Source organism: Euprymna scolopes, chromosome 33 (assembly GCF_053919585.1).
Source record: "Euprymna scolopes isolate OS-2025 chromosome 33, ASM5391958v1, whole genome shotgun sequence".
In the NCBI taxonomy this organism is placed as follows: domain Eukaryota; kingdom Metazoa; phylum Mollusca; class Cephalopoda; order Sepiida; family Sepiolidae; genus Euprymna; species Euprymna scolopes.
This window is the reverse complement of record NC_136514.1, coordinates 35,983,158-35,995,657: the sequence shown is the minus strand read 5'-3', so window position 1 is coordinate 35,995,657 and position 12,500 is coordinate 35,983,158. Positions and strand designations below refer to the sequence as shown.

The window sequence follows — 12,500 nt, the reverse complement described above, 5'->3', positions numbered from 1 at the left end:
AGAAATGTAAAAATAGTCCTGGAATAAGTTACTCCTCATAGTCATAGAAAAGTAACTTAAAAAAAAAAAAAAAAAAAAATTTCTTTTTAGATTCCAGCATGAATATTTTTATATTTTAATTTTTTGACTCCTGTATGAATAGTTATTTATCAACATTAAATAGAAGTTTCTTTATATCCCATAAACAATCATGTTTTATAATTGAAATGACACCTGTATATTTGAAATATCTGACTCCTCCATTCAGGATCGGGTGAAAAAAAAAAAAAAATTGGGATTTCTTTTTTAAGAAAAAAGTCCTGGAATAATAAGTTATTCCTAAGTAACTTTTAGATTGCAACGTGAGGAATATTTTTTACTCTTGTATAAGGAGTTATTTATGAAAGTTAAATGGGAATTTCTCCATATACCATGCATGGTCATGTTTCATAATTGAAATGAAACCGGTATGTTTGAAACAAAACCTTGTATGTAACGTGTAAATTTGCTTATTGTTTGGTTTAAATGATATTGAAACAGAAACTTAAGGTTAATGTATACTTTCAAAATACAATTCCAAAAGATTTGATCTTCGCCAATTTTTCTTAACTTGAAATTTTCATTTCGTAAATCACTCTACAAAAAGCAGGTTGGACTTATTTTTGCCTGACTGACTTTTCATTAAAAAAAAAAAAAAATAAAAGTAAAATTGTGCTGGTAATTGTTTCTTTGCTACACATATTCTAACTATACTACCTCCCCACTGAAAAAAGAAAAAACAAACAAAAAACTGCTACACTTCTATTGTCTGTCATTTTCTTTTATAGGTGCTTGTGCACTTATTGAACCGTGCTATTTTTAAATAGTATTTTTGAGTTAAATAAAAGTTTTACGATATTTTTTATTTTTATTAATTTGTTAACTGAAAGTACAGAATAGTTACAAAACATCCCCCTCCCCATGTTAAGAATGGTTTTCGAAATAACGTTATTATTTCAGCACGATTCAATAAGTGCACAAGTACCCTTTTATATTTGTACACTACCATGGATGACAAAAACATTGCATATATATGAAAATCCAGAAAAATTTTGAAAATCTGATCCTTAATACATATCTAATGGTGATACTCTAATTTAAGATCTTTATGGTATGTGGGGTCACGCCATGGTTATTTTACCTTCAGATCCACTGTGGACCCTAAAGTTGTGGTATGTCTGTATCTAATCTATGGATTAAATAGAAATTGTTTGCAGACAAAATATACACCTACAAAACAAAAGAAATCCACAAATCGATATGCAAAGCAGTTGGACAGTTTTGACATAAAATTACCCAAAACGTGCTATATAAAACCTAATAAACTTCCAAAATATATAAACTTATAACTAGAATAATTATTTTTCATTTTAGTTGTCCATTGTTCACAATTTCAAATTGGTAACCCTACTTCTCCAAGACATTCTCTCTTCCTCCATGCTTACACCCAAACAAGCATTTATATTCAACTCCTAAAAATGTTGTGCATATCTGAACTTTCATCTAGTGATAAATTCTTATCCTTCTGCACATTTCCTGGAATGTGGCTCGTTTTTGTTCAACTGATTTTTAATATTCTATGGCCACATCAACCTGTACCAAACATTGATGTCATTGTGTTTTTTTTTTTTTTTTTTTTTTTTTTTTTTTTTTTTTTTTACTTTTGCACAACTTTTCCCTAGAAAGTTAAAAACAAGAACAATTTTTCTCTACACCAAAAATAATCATAAAATTACCATTGAAGAAACAAAGAACTTAGAGCATAAAACTTTTGCCACAATGATTGAACTCTAAAAAAGGGGTGGATATGCTGTAAAACAAAGCAGCCAGTCTAAACATATTTAAAGACATCATAATAAAACCTTTTTTCGGAATTACCTGATTCGGCATCAAATAATCTAAAAAGGGTTGATATGCTGTAAAACCAACCAACCATGCTGGAAAAAAATTTTTTTTTTTTTCTCATTTAATGAGATACAATCTACACCATTTGCAGCAATTTTCCTATACAAAAAAATATGAAAAAGCCTCCAAGAATAAATGTTTGACCATATAAAGAACTTGCAAACAAATAAAAAAAAAAATTGTTCAAAATTACTGGATTCAACAATAAATAACACAAAGGGTTGATATTCAATAAAACAACCAAACCAAGGACCCAATGATAAATAAATGCAATCTTTTGAACTACTGCATGCCGTCAAGCGACCATCTGTCTGGGAGGAGATACAATTTGAAAAACGAAGACAGACACACACACACACACACAGACAATGAGATTTATATATTAGATAAGCAAACTTAACGCAGAAATGAAAGTTGTTACCTGTGCAAATGCCACAAAACCCAAATTCAATTGAAATTTACAACCTGTTTTCATGCAGAGCATATTCGTGTTCAAACAAAGAATTTGGATGTCGCAAAAGTCTTTAAAAACTGAATGCTATGTTGTTGGCATCAGACGTTACGCAGAACTCTTTAAAAAATATTGGGTTGGTGATGCAAGTTACGACATCTGCCCAACTTCTTGACAAAGAATCCTTCATGAATAACTCTATAGCCAACACTTCAATTTCTTGTTCTGTCAGTGGAGGAGAAATTCTTCACGACTGAGACAATTTTTATTTTTGTTCACATTAAAAAAACGACCCTGGTGTTTAACTCTGTCCCCGTGGTAAATTGTAAATAGGAACTCTATAGCCACCATTTTCCAACCTGAAATTTTACAATTGGCAATTTATCAAATTCATAATGCAGCAAACTATGCCCCCCTAAAATATGAATGTTTCTATAATGCATCTTCGAAGCTGGATATAATAGTCATCGTCAGAATGTTCTTTGGCAGGGTGTTCCATGGAACAGAAAAGAAAAAAAAAACGCTAAGAGAAAGCTGCCTTTCTTCTGTTGATATGAAAGTGACAATAATGGTACATCTTTTGCTGATTCTATTTGATGCTGAGATGAAAAACTTTGGAAAAGAAAATCTTAAATTTCAGAAGATGAAATATGGAAATTTGACTGTGAAAGAGTATGGACACATACCCTGCTGATTATTTTCATCATTTTTACAATGCCCCCCCCCCCCCACACCACCACACACACACACACACACACACACACACACACACACGCACACCTTTTTTAAAAAAAAAAAAAAAAAGTTTTCTCAAATGTGAATATGATTTTTTTTTTTTTTTTCTTTTTTCTTTCTTTCTTTCTTTCCTGCTGGTCACACACACGGAAATAGCAAAAAAAAATCACACTTGAAAAAGCATCAAATTGGAAAGGGGATTAACTAATTTTGTGCCGGAACTTTATTTTTCACGAACTCCCAGTTGTTTAATTTTTGTGTTCTTTTCATACTGCTGAGTATTTATTTGTTTTTACTTCTATAAGGAGTAACATTTTTTGTTTTATTCCACTGAGTATAAATTTTAAAAAAAACTTATTTCACGCAGTGATTTTTCTTTTTACTCAAAGAATTAATATAAAAAAAAATAAAAAAAAATTATAGTACAATAATTTCTTTCCCCCCAATCACTAGCGAATATTAAGAATTGCGCTTATTAAAAGTAAAAGAAAATACAGAAAAATCTATGATGTACATACACAAAGATGCAATATTCCAAAAATTACGTGATTTTACCAAGTAGATTTTCTTTTAATTTTTTAAATTAAAAAATAATAAACAAATTAAATCAATATATTTTAGAAGGCTCAATTTATATACAAGGTGCCTTCAATAAGTTTCCAGACTTCGTATGGATAATTTTATTGATACATAAAACTAGTTCCCTTCAAAGTAATCTCCTCTGGCTACAATGCACTTGTTGTAACGTTCAAATAATTTCTCAAAGGCCCCCATGGAAGTCCTCTTGTGTGAGCGTGTCAATGACCCTCGTCACAGCCTCTTTCATCTCCTCAATTGTCTCATAATGACAGTTTTTAAGGTTTTCCTTGAGCTTAGGGAATAACCAAAAGTCACAAAGTAAGGTCTGGACTATAGGAAGGGTGAGAAACTATCTTGATGTCCAGCTTGGTCAAATAATTTTTGACAAGGATGGAGTTGTGGACGTGCATTGTCCTGGTGGAAACGCCATGATCTGATTTAAAGAGTGCTGGTCTCTTCTGATGGAATTTTTCTGAACGGCCTTAAAACCATAACATGGTACTCCTTGTTGACTGTCTGTCCAGTGGGAACCCAGTGCATGTAGATCATGCCCATGCTGCTAAAAAGTTTCTGGATGGATTTGCTCTGTTTCCCCTTTTTGTGTCTGGGAGAGCCAGCATGTTTCCGCTGGTCTCTGGGTCATAGCAGTAGATCCAGCTTTCATTGAAAATCAACAGAGCATCAAGAACTATGGGATTTGAATTGATCAGCTCGACCATTTCCCTGCTGTCATGATGTCTTTCTGATCTTTTCTGAACACCCTTGGGACAAACTTCGTCCAAATCTTCTGCATTTTCAATTCCTTGCGAATAATTATGTGTATAATTCCCACACTGATATCAAACTGTACGCTTATTGTCTCTATAGACACACAACAGTCCTTATCCATGAAATTCTTTATTTGATAAATCAACTCTGACACTTCTCATCATCCCTTGCAGACTCCCTGCCTTCCTTGAATCTCTTATATTACTCTAAAACTGATGCTCAATTCATGGAAGATGATCGAAAAGCAGTCTGAATCATTCCATACATTTAAACAATTCTATTGCATATTATTCTTGCGTCCAGATTGCATACTTGAAATTCACTAGCTGTGACAATCAAGCTTTAGTAAGGTGTATTCTAATTCCTGCTGTAGCTGTTCATTTGAATCTGAAATCATAAAAATTGGTCAGTTATCTTATAAGATATATAGTGATAACATACTGAATTTTCAAGAGTTTACGACAATTTTAAATGTCTACAGAAAAAGTCTGAAAACGAATGAAAGCCACCGTGTACCATCTTCATTCTGTGATAAGTAGTTACTACATAAAGATTTTTCTTGAATTTTGTTTATCAGCATAAGTGCAATGCACTCATTCATCTATGAGGAGTAACAAAAAATTTTTTTTTTTTTTTTAACTACTGAGATTTATTTTATTTTTTTTCATTTCTGAGATTTTGTTGAATTTCTGGAAAAAAAAATTGTTTCAATTTAAGATTTTTTTTTTTTTTCCTTTCTAGAATCAGGATGGAGAGTAATTTTTTAATGTCTATGAGCAATGAGTTTTATCAGCCATAAGGAGTAATTTTTTAAATTTTATATCAGTGCAAGGAGGATTCCCTTCTCCCCTCCACTATGAGAACTGATATATATATATATTACCTGTAGTGGAATTTTAAAAAGTTACTCAATGTACAGGAGTTTACAAGAAAATTTAATTTTACTCTGAGGAATAACTTTTTCATTCATGAGGAAGACCGTTTTTACAATTTTTTTTTTTTTTTTTTTTTTTTTTTTTTTCCATACGGGGTTTTTTATGCTCTTTGATTTTAATGTTTCCAATCTATCATCATGTAATTTGATTGAAAAAAAAAATAAATGTATATATCTATGTGTAAAATGAAACCATGGTTGTAATGTGTATATTCACTTGTCTTTTTTAAGATTGACATGAAATTGAAACATGTATATATGTATGTATAATATATATTAGTCAGGCAGAAGCAGCGACATCAGCAGTCATCCACCTCAACCTCAGTGCTAAATCCATGGCAAATCAGATCTAATGTTTTTAAATAAATCCTTCTGGCTGATTGGTATATAAAGCTACCTTAATCTAGCTTCTATATAATCAGTATCCCATATAATTTCAGCAGCGTTTCATGATCTGCTTTTGTGTGGGATATCGTGCATAATAATTGTAGTCTTTTATTACAACTAATTCTCAGGTTCTTCAGGTGGGTCGATTTTTTACCGAATATCAACTCCAGAAATTTGTGGCGATTTTTCATTCTTTTGAGTTTATCTAGGGTTGTTGTGGAGTTATGACAGAAATGTACATGTTTAGTTTTTTGAGAAAATCTATATCTATTTTTTGTTGGCAAGTTGTTTACTCTTAAGTCTGTGCTTGATGGTATGCATATATTGACTTGCAATATATGCATGCCATATGTATCACCTATAAAGGTTCGTCAACTTAGCATTTTATGTTTTATTTTGATATTAAACATGGTAGTACACCAGCTTGAGGGAACTTCCTCTCCCTGGATTTTGGTATCTAAGGAAGTGGCATATACAACTTTTCATATATTTCTTAAGTACCGAAGCTTGTCATACGGAATCCCTGATTATAACTCTGAATGGTGTTAAAGAGAAAAAAAATGTAGAATTATGACAATATACATTAACCTGTGGAGGGTTAACTTGGTCAAGAAACGTCTGAAGCTTTCCATACGTTTTTGTAGCATTTTTCCAAGGTTAAAACAGAATTTTATTGCATATAATTTTTGTAAAGTGTCATTACATTTTTGAAATTCACCAGCTGTGACAATCAGACTTCAGTCCCGAAATCATAAAAATTAGGATGTAAAGCAATGACATGTTGAATTTTATGAATCTACAACAATTTGAACTGTTTAAAAAAAAAAAAAAAATATATTGAAGAAACCTCTCATAAGGAACTTGGGTAGTGTTAATGTTGGTCCTGGGATTGGCAATCAATGTGGTAATATGCGTTTGCCAGACTGTTCTGCTCCACACATGTTACAAACCATCGTTTGCTGGGAAGAGCCATCATGCGAACGATTCTAGGCCCCATCAGTTTTAATAAACAGTATTCCAGAAAACAAAACATACCTCAATCTGTTGGATTTCTTCTTCGTTTTCTGGTTGTAATGCCAAGTTTCTGGGGGTTTTTGGGGGCCCCGGGGGGGGGGGTGTCTTTGCTCCCCTCTGTAATTCTTTGGAAAATCAAATAGACATACCTCTTTTGTTGGGCTATACACAACTTTTTGGTGTTGGCTTTCTGGCTGGAATGACTGCTGGCATAGAAATGGGCTCGGTGATAAACAATGGCGCAGAACAATTTATTTGAAACAAAAGAATCTTAACTATTTATTCTACAAAAAAAAATTACAATATGTTACAATAATAAAAAAAAATTACAATATGTTACAATAATAAAAAAAATAACAAAACTTTACCCTTAACTAGCCCATTGTGCTGAGATACAAAATTGTGTTTATCCCATGCTGGTCAGTTGAAAAAGAGAGATTATGAGGGGGAAAATTTGCCAACTCCTTCATGATAGGCTTCATCACTTAGCAAGAATATCTATATCACTACACTGAAAGTGGCAATTAAACAAATAGTGCCATAGAATCCTGCTAAGTGTTATTAATGAGCGGATACGGAGGTGTACTTCAATCTGAACAATATCGGGTGATTCCTCCATTTTCCTGGATTACATTCTTTTCCACATTGTTATTCATTGCGCATATTTAATAATCATACCCAGCATCAACGATCACCTTAGACTTATTAACCTTATCCTCAAGTGTCCTTCAGGCCTTGATAAGTGGTGACTTTTGCGGTGCTTTTTTAAATATTGTTTTAAGCAAAAACACTATTACATACTTAATTGTCATGTCGAAAAATAACAACCAAGATGAGAATAGCAGTCCGAATAATCCTAGAGAAAGAGGAGTTCAGCGATGGTAGTGTAATCGGTATGTTCAGTGATGTTATTTCAAACTGAGGGACTTGGAGATATATCTAAAAATAATAAAAGGTGCTTCTTAAAATATAGTAAAGAAATCAATTTTTAAATATCATTTTAAGCAAAAACAATATTACATAATTTTCATGTTGTAAATATTAATATATGCAAAAATTCATTGTAATGCAAAAATTCATTGAGTAGAAGAACTTTATTGTTTTTAGCAAAAAAAAATAAAAATAAAAGTCGCTATAGACAATAAATATTGCAGCCATGACATAAGTAATCTAAAATATTCCTTTCGGAGTTATGTCCCCTGTGTTTAGCCTCCTACTACCTACTTTATAAACATCTAAGAAAAATGCGATTTTTACCCAATTTTCTGTAAAAATTAAATTTCTATTCAATGATTTTTTTTGTAATCTTTGAATATACTACTAATTTTGGCTTGGCATGACAATTAGGTACGTAATATTGTTTTTGGTTCAAACAACATGTTTAAAAAGAAATCTGTCGACTATCTTAACTAAGCACTGACTTTTTCAAAAAAAAAAAAAAAAAAAAAAGTTTAAAAATATTTTTCTGAATAGGAGACACATTATAAACCTGGTTAAACTAGTTTGTTCAGTCGTAAATAAATGAATATAACAGCATAAATATAGTGGGAATTGATTCAAACATGCCTTGCATATATTAGTTCAGTATCTAGGTAAATGCCAGAGATCTCCAGATTGCAACTGTCCATTGCTTACGTTAAGTATGCCACTATCTGTCTCAGAGTGGAGGATTTCGTTTGTTGTCATAAAAACACATTTTTCAAGCACTGCATAATAATCAAGGTAAGTTTATGAAATGCAAAAATTCTCGGTGGTAGTTTAACTATTGAACTTCATAATTTTTTGAGTTTGAAGACAATCATAGTATCATTACTCTTTAAACTCACTAAAAATTAACAAATTTATATTTTTCTGAATCATCTACATCATAATTCCGATCATAAAAGGTTAAAAATATTTTATTTTTAAAAAATTTTGTAACAAAATATTTTATATAATTTTTATTAAATGAATGCCACACCTCTATACATACTGACATTAAGATTTGTGGTTAATTTTTAATAACATTCAATTATACAAATTGCCGTTCAATCCCTGACAAAGAATGTCCCCCCCCCCCAATAATAATTTTAGATATTACTTTTTCTGCGGTTACACTGATTAAAAGAAATACTAACTTTTTACGGGTTTGTTGTATAATTTTGAAGATATACAACTGCTCTTGTTTGACTCTCATTATGACAGCCTGCTTATATGGCTGCATAAGTATCTAAATTTCACTCTCATTTGAATTCTCCGTGACAGATGAGAAACACTAGCCCACAATTCAAATGTTGGCTTTATTGACTGGGTTCCAACCTCCTGACCAGCAGTAATTATTACTTCTTGCACTGATGATTGCATAAGCGTGAAACACTAGTGTCTGCAGGTTTAAAATAATTAATATTTATTGAGATATATATTATATAATACTGATATTTAGTATATCCGTTTATCTATATTTGTTTATACATCTTTAGCTTTTCAACAACTTTCAGTTTCTAAACATTTATTATACATATCTAAATCAATTGTCTTGTTTATTGCTGGTTGAAATGAATGCTAATGCAATACAAAATAAAAAAACAATAAATAAAAACGTACAACATTCTTTTTTCACAAACAATACAAATAATTCATGTGAACTGCTTTTCAAACATTGCTGCAAGGAATAAACGCAGCCCAAAATACAAATTTCTCTCTCTCATTTTTATTTCGCTACTTTTTTTGTGATCATGAGCTAAGAACTGCTTGAAATCAAAAAAAAAAAAAATTTTTGTGCCACTCAAAGAAATAAATGTCTACAAAACAGTTGCCGAAGATTCAACATTCAGTTATATAAACTAGAACTCCCTAGTCTTATCCAGAGCATTTCCAAGATCATTTTCCTCATCCCCATAAATCCTAAAGCAGCCAACTTCTACACCACTCACAAACTCATAACAAATACTACCACTACAATAATTACACCTCAAACATTGGCTCTTAACTCCGGCAATATCTATGAATTAGCCAAATCCCATAACATTATTTCTACCTAGTGCCCAGGTGTGGGCACGCTAACAAAATATAACCCTCTTATTATCCAATATCCCTAGATACATCAAAGACACCGAACATTTTCTCAACACTATCTGAAAATCGACAACCTCACAAGTACACTTACATCCCTCATGATGAGGGAGTACAGGCCTGTAAAATATTTCTCCATCACAATAATTTCCCTAAAGACAGAATACAAGACATTCGCAATCTAATATACTTCATAAATTTTTTTTTCTAAATTCAATTTATAATATATAATCAATTTTTAATGCTGCGATATTTTAAGTTACGAATGTATTATATTTTTTACTAGAATATCTTGTCATTTTCTTTTTCAGTTTTAAAAATTAGTCCATTACTTTTCCATGTTTAAGCTTAACCATATTACTTTTCATGCTCGCATTTTTATATTGTAATAGAATATAAATAAATATATATATATATATATACACACACACGCACATATTTTTTTTATATTTATTTATTTTTCTTTAATGAGAATTTTTATTAAATTTGATTTTTCGAGCTTTATCAGGAAAATCCGAATAACATTCTTTTTCTTATATGCTGTGCTGATGGTATTGTTTGGCACATCGTCAGGGGTTGAACATCAACATTCTAAATGCCTATTCCATGCATTTGATAGTCTATGATGTCCACGATGTTTGCAATTCCATTTCCAAATCTTTTATTTATTTTTGTGTTTGTGTTGTTGTTCGCTTTTCAAAGAAATGTCCTTCTAGTGATGGAAGATAAAGAAGAATCACATTTGAAGACGAATCTCATCAAATAGCCGAGACTCTCACACAACATCATTGTAATTCATGCGATGACTTAATTATTTTGCACAAAAAACCAATGAAAAGGTTTGCAGTCAATAAAAAACTATAAACTCTAATTTTGCGTTTGTTTTCTGTACTGTATTTAAAAACTTTTTTAATATAAATATTGTCTGCTCTACAATTATATAAATTCAACTTTGTGTGTGTGTGTGTGTGTGTGTGTGCGTGTGCGAGATCGTTCCTTATAGACTCTGAAACGGCTCAACAGATTTTCTTTCAAATTTACAGAACTTTAGTGTATAAGTCTGGGAGTGATCTTAGTTAAGTTAAGGGGAGAAAGAAAATGGATTTGCCGTTTTTGCGTGTGTTGAGAACGTTGCAAGCCGCAAAAAAACCCCAAAAAACTTTTCATTTTTTGCACAAACATTTAACGGTATTCAGCAGTTTAAAGGGAAAACTTTAATTTCAACACTTTAAGCTATTTCGTCAATCTCTCGCTATGTGACTTGTACGTTTACTCCTGTACCAGGGCTATTCCCGGTAGGAAAAACAAATTTACCATTCAGTGTACTCGCGGCTGCAGCCACATGCTAGCTTTGGTCCCTAGTTGACGTCAGTCCCCTCACTCTTGCTATTAGGTCTCCCATAGTTAGGGCCTCAGTTTTTGGTGGCTGCTGGAATTTGATAGAAATGGCATGTTGAAATTGTTGGCGAGCAGGTGGACGTTTATACGAACAATATCAGCCGGTTCGTTGAATGGCTGGTTTCGAGGGAGTCGGACTAGAAAGACTTGCCAAATTAGTTTTTGTCATCGAAACCAGCCATCCAACGAACCGGCTGATATTGTTCGTGTAAACGTCCACCTGCTCGCCAACAATTTTAACATTAAGTTCCTTTAATCTGTGAACGCAGCATTCGTGAAATGGGTTGGCGAGCAGGTAGACGCAACTTCATCAGCAGTCTGCTAGGATGATATACAGATTTTAAAGCTTTTCTAACACCCTTTAGTTGAACGATTTGTGATTAGAGTCAGCTAACGTACTTCCTAATTTCGGGCGTCACCAGGAGCGGTGACAAGGCAAACCAGTTACTTCACTTTTATTGTTCTTCAGTATTTCTATTGTAAAGCGATTTATTGAGATAAAAAATAAAACATTATCGAAAAGTATACAATAAAAATTAACAAACTTATACAGATGAAAATAACACAATTAGTGTTTATTATCACTATTGTTAATTGCTTTAAATAATTCTTTATATATATATATATATATATATATATATATATATATATATATATATATATATATATATATATATATATAAAAAACAATTCATTTTAATGATTCTTAATTAAAATAATATTAAAAAAAAAACTTTTCAATGATTATTACATAAAATTAAAAAAATGAAAGATTGGAAAAACGTAATAAAATAAAAGTTCATGAACAAGAGATATAGGCGTGCGAGAAAAGAAGCTACGTCGGAAATTAGGAAGTACGTTAGCTGCAACTGTAGGTGTATCAGAATTTTTGTAGGAATTTTTGACACCCCTAACACGAAACTGCGAATAAAATATAAAAAAAAACTTTTCTTTATGGATTATACTTCCAAAATAAACTATTAAAGTTGTTTTAAAAGTAATAGAAATATATTTTTTTATTTTTTAAAAAACTAATGAATTTTACGAACTCAATATATTTCAATTTTTAAACTTTAAAAATCTATCAAAATATTTCTATTGATTCTATTTTTACGATATTTTCAGGGTCAATATGAAATTTTATGTTCTTTCCAATAAACCGAATATAATATTTTAGACAAACGTTTTTTTTTTTAAATTCACGCCCCTCCCCCATTTTCAAGTGTCTATTAAAAAGTAAATAATTAATTTGCTCACCAA

The 12,500-nt window shown here is 31.4% G+C and overlaps 1 protein-coding gene across 1 annotated transcript in view; it reads left to right on the top strand.

Annotated features, from left to right (window-relative positions):
- Positions 1–8,355: 8,355 nt before the first annotated feature.
- LOC145258189 (U24-ctenitoxin-Pn1a-like) overlaps positions 8,356–12,500 on the top strand; it is a 112,981-nt gene continuing 108,836 nt past the window's right edge. The window contains exon 1 of the mRNA XM_080116077.1: positions 8,356–8,513. The gene's annotated coding sequence lies outside the window, so the exon portion shown is untranslated. The remainder of the gene's footprint in view (positions 8,514–12,500) is intronic.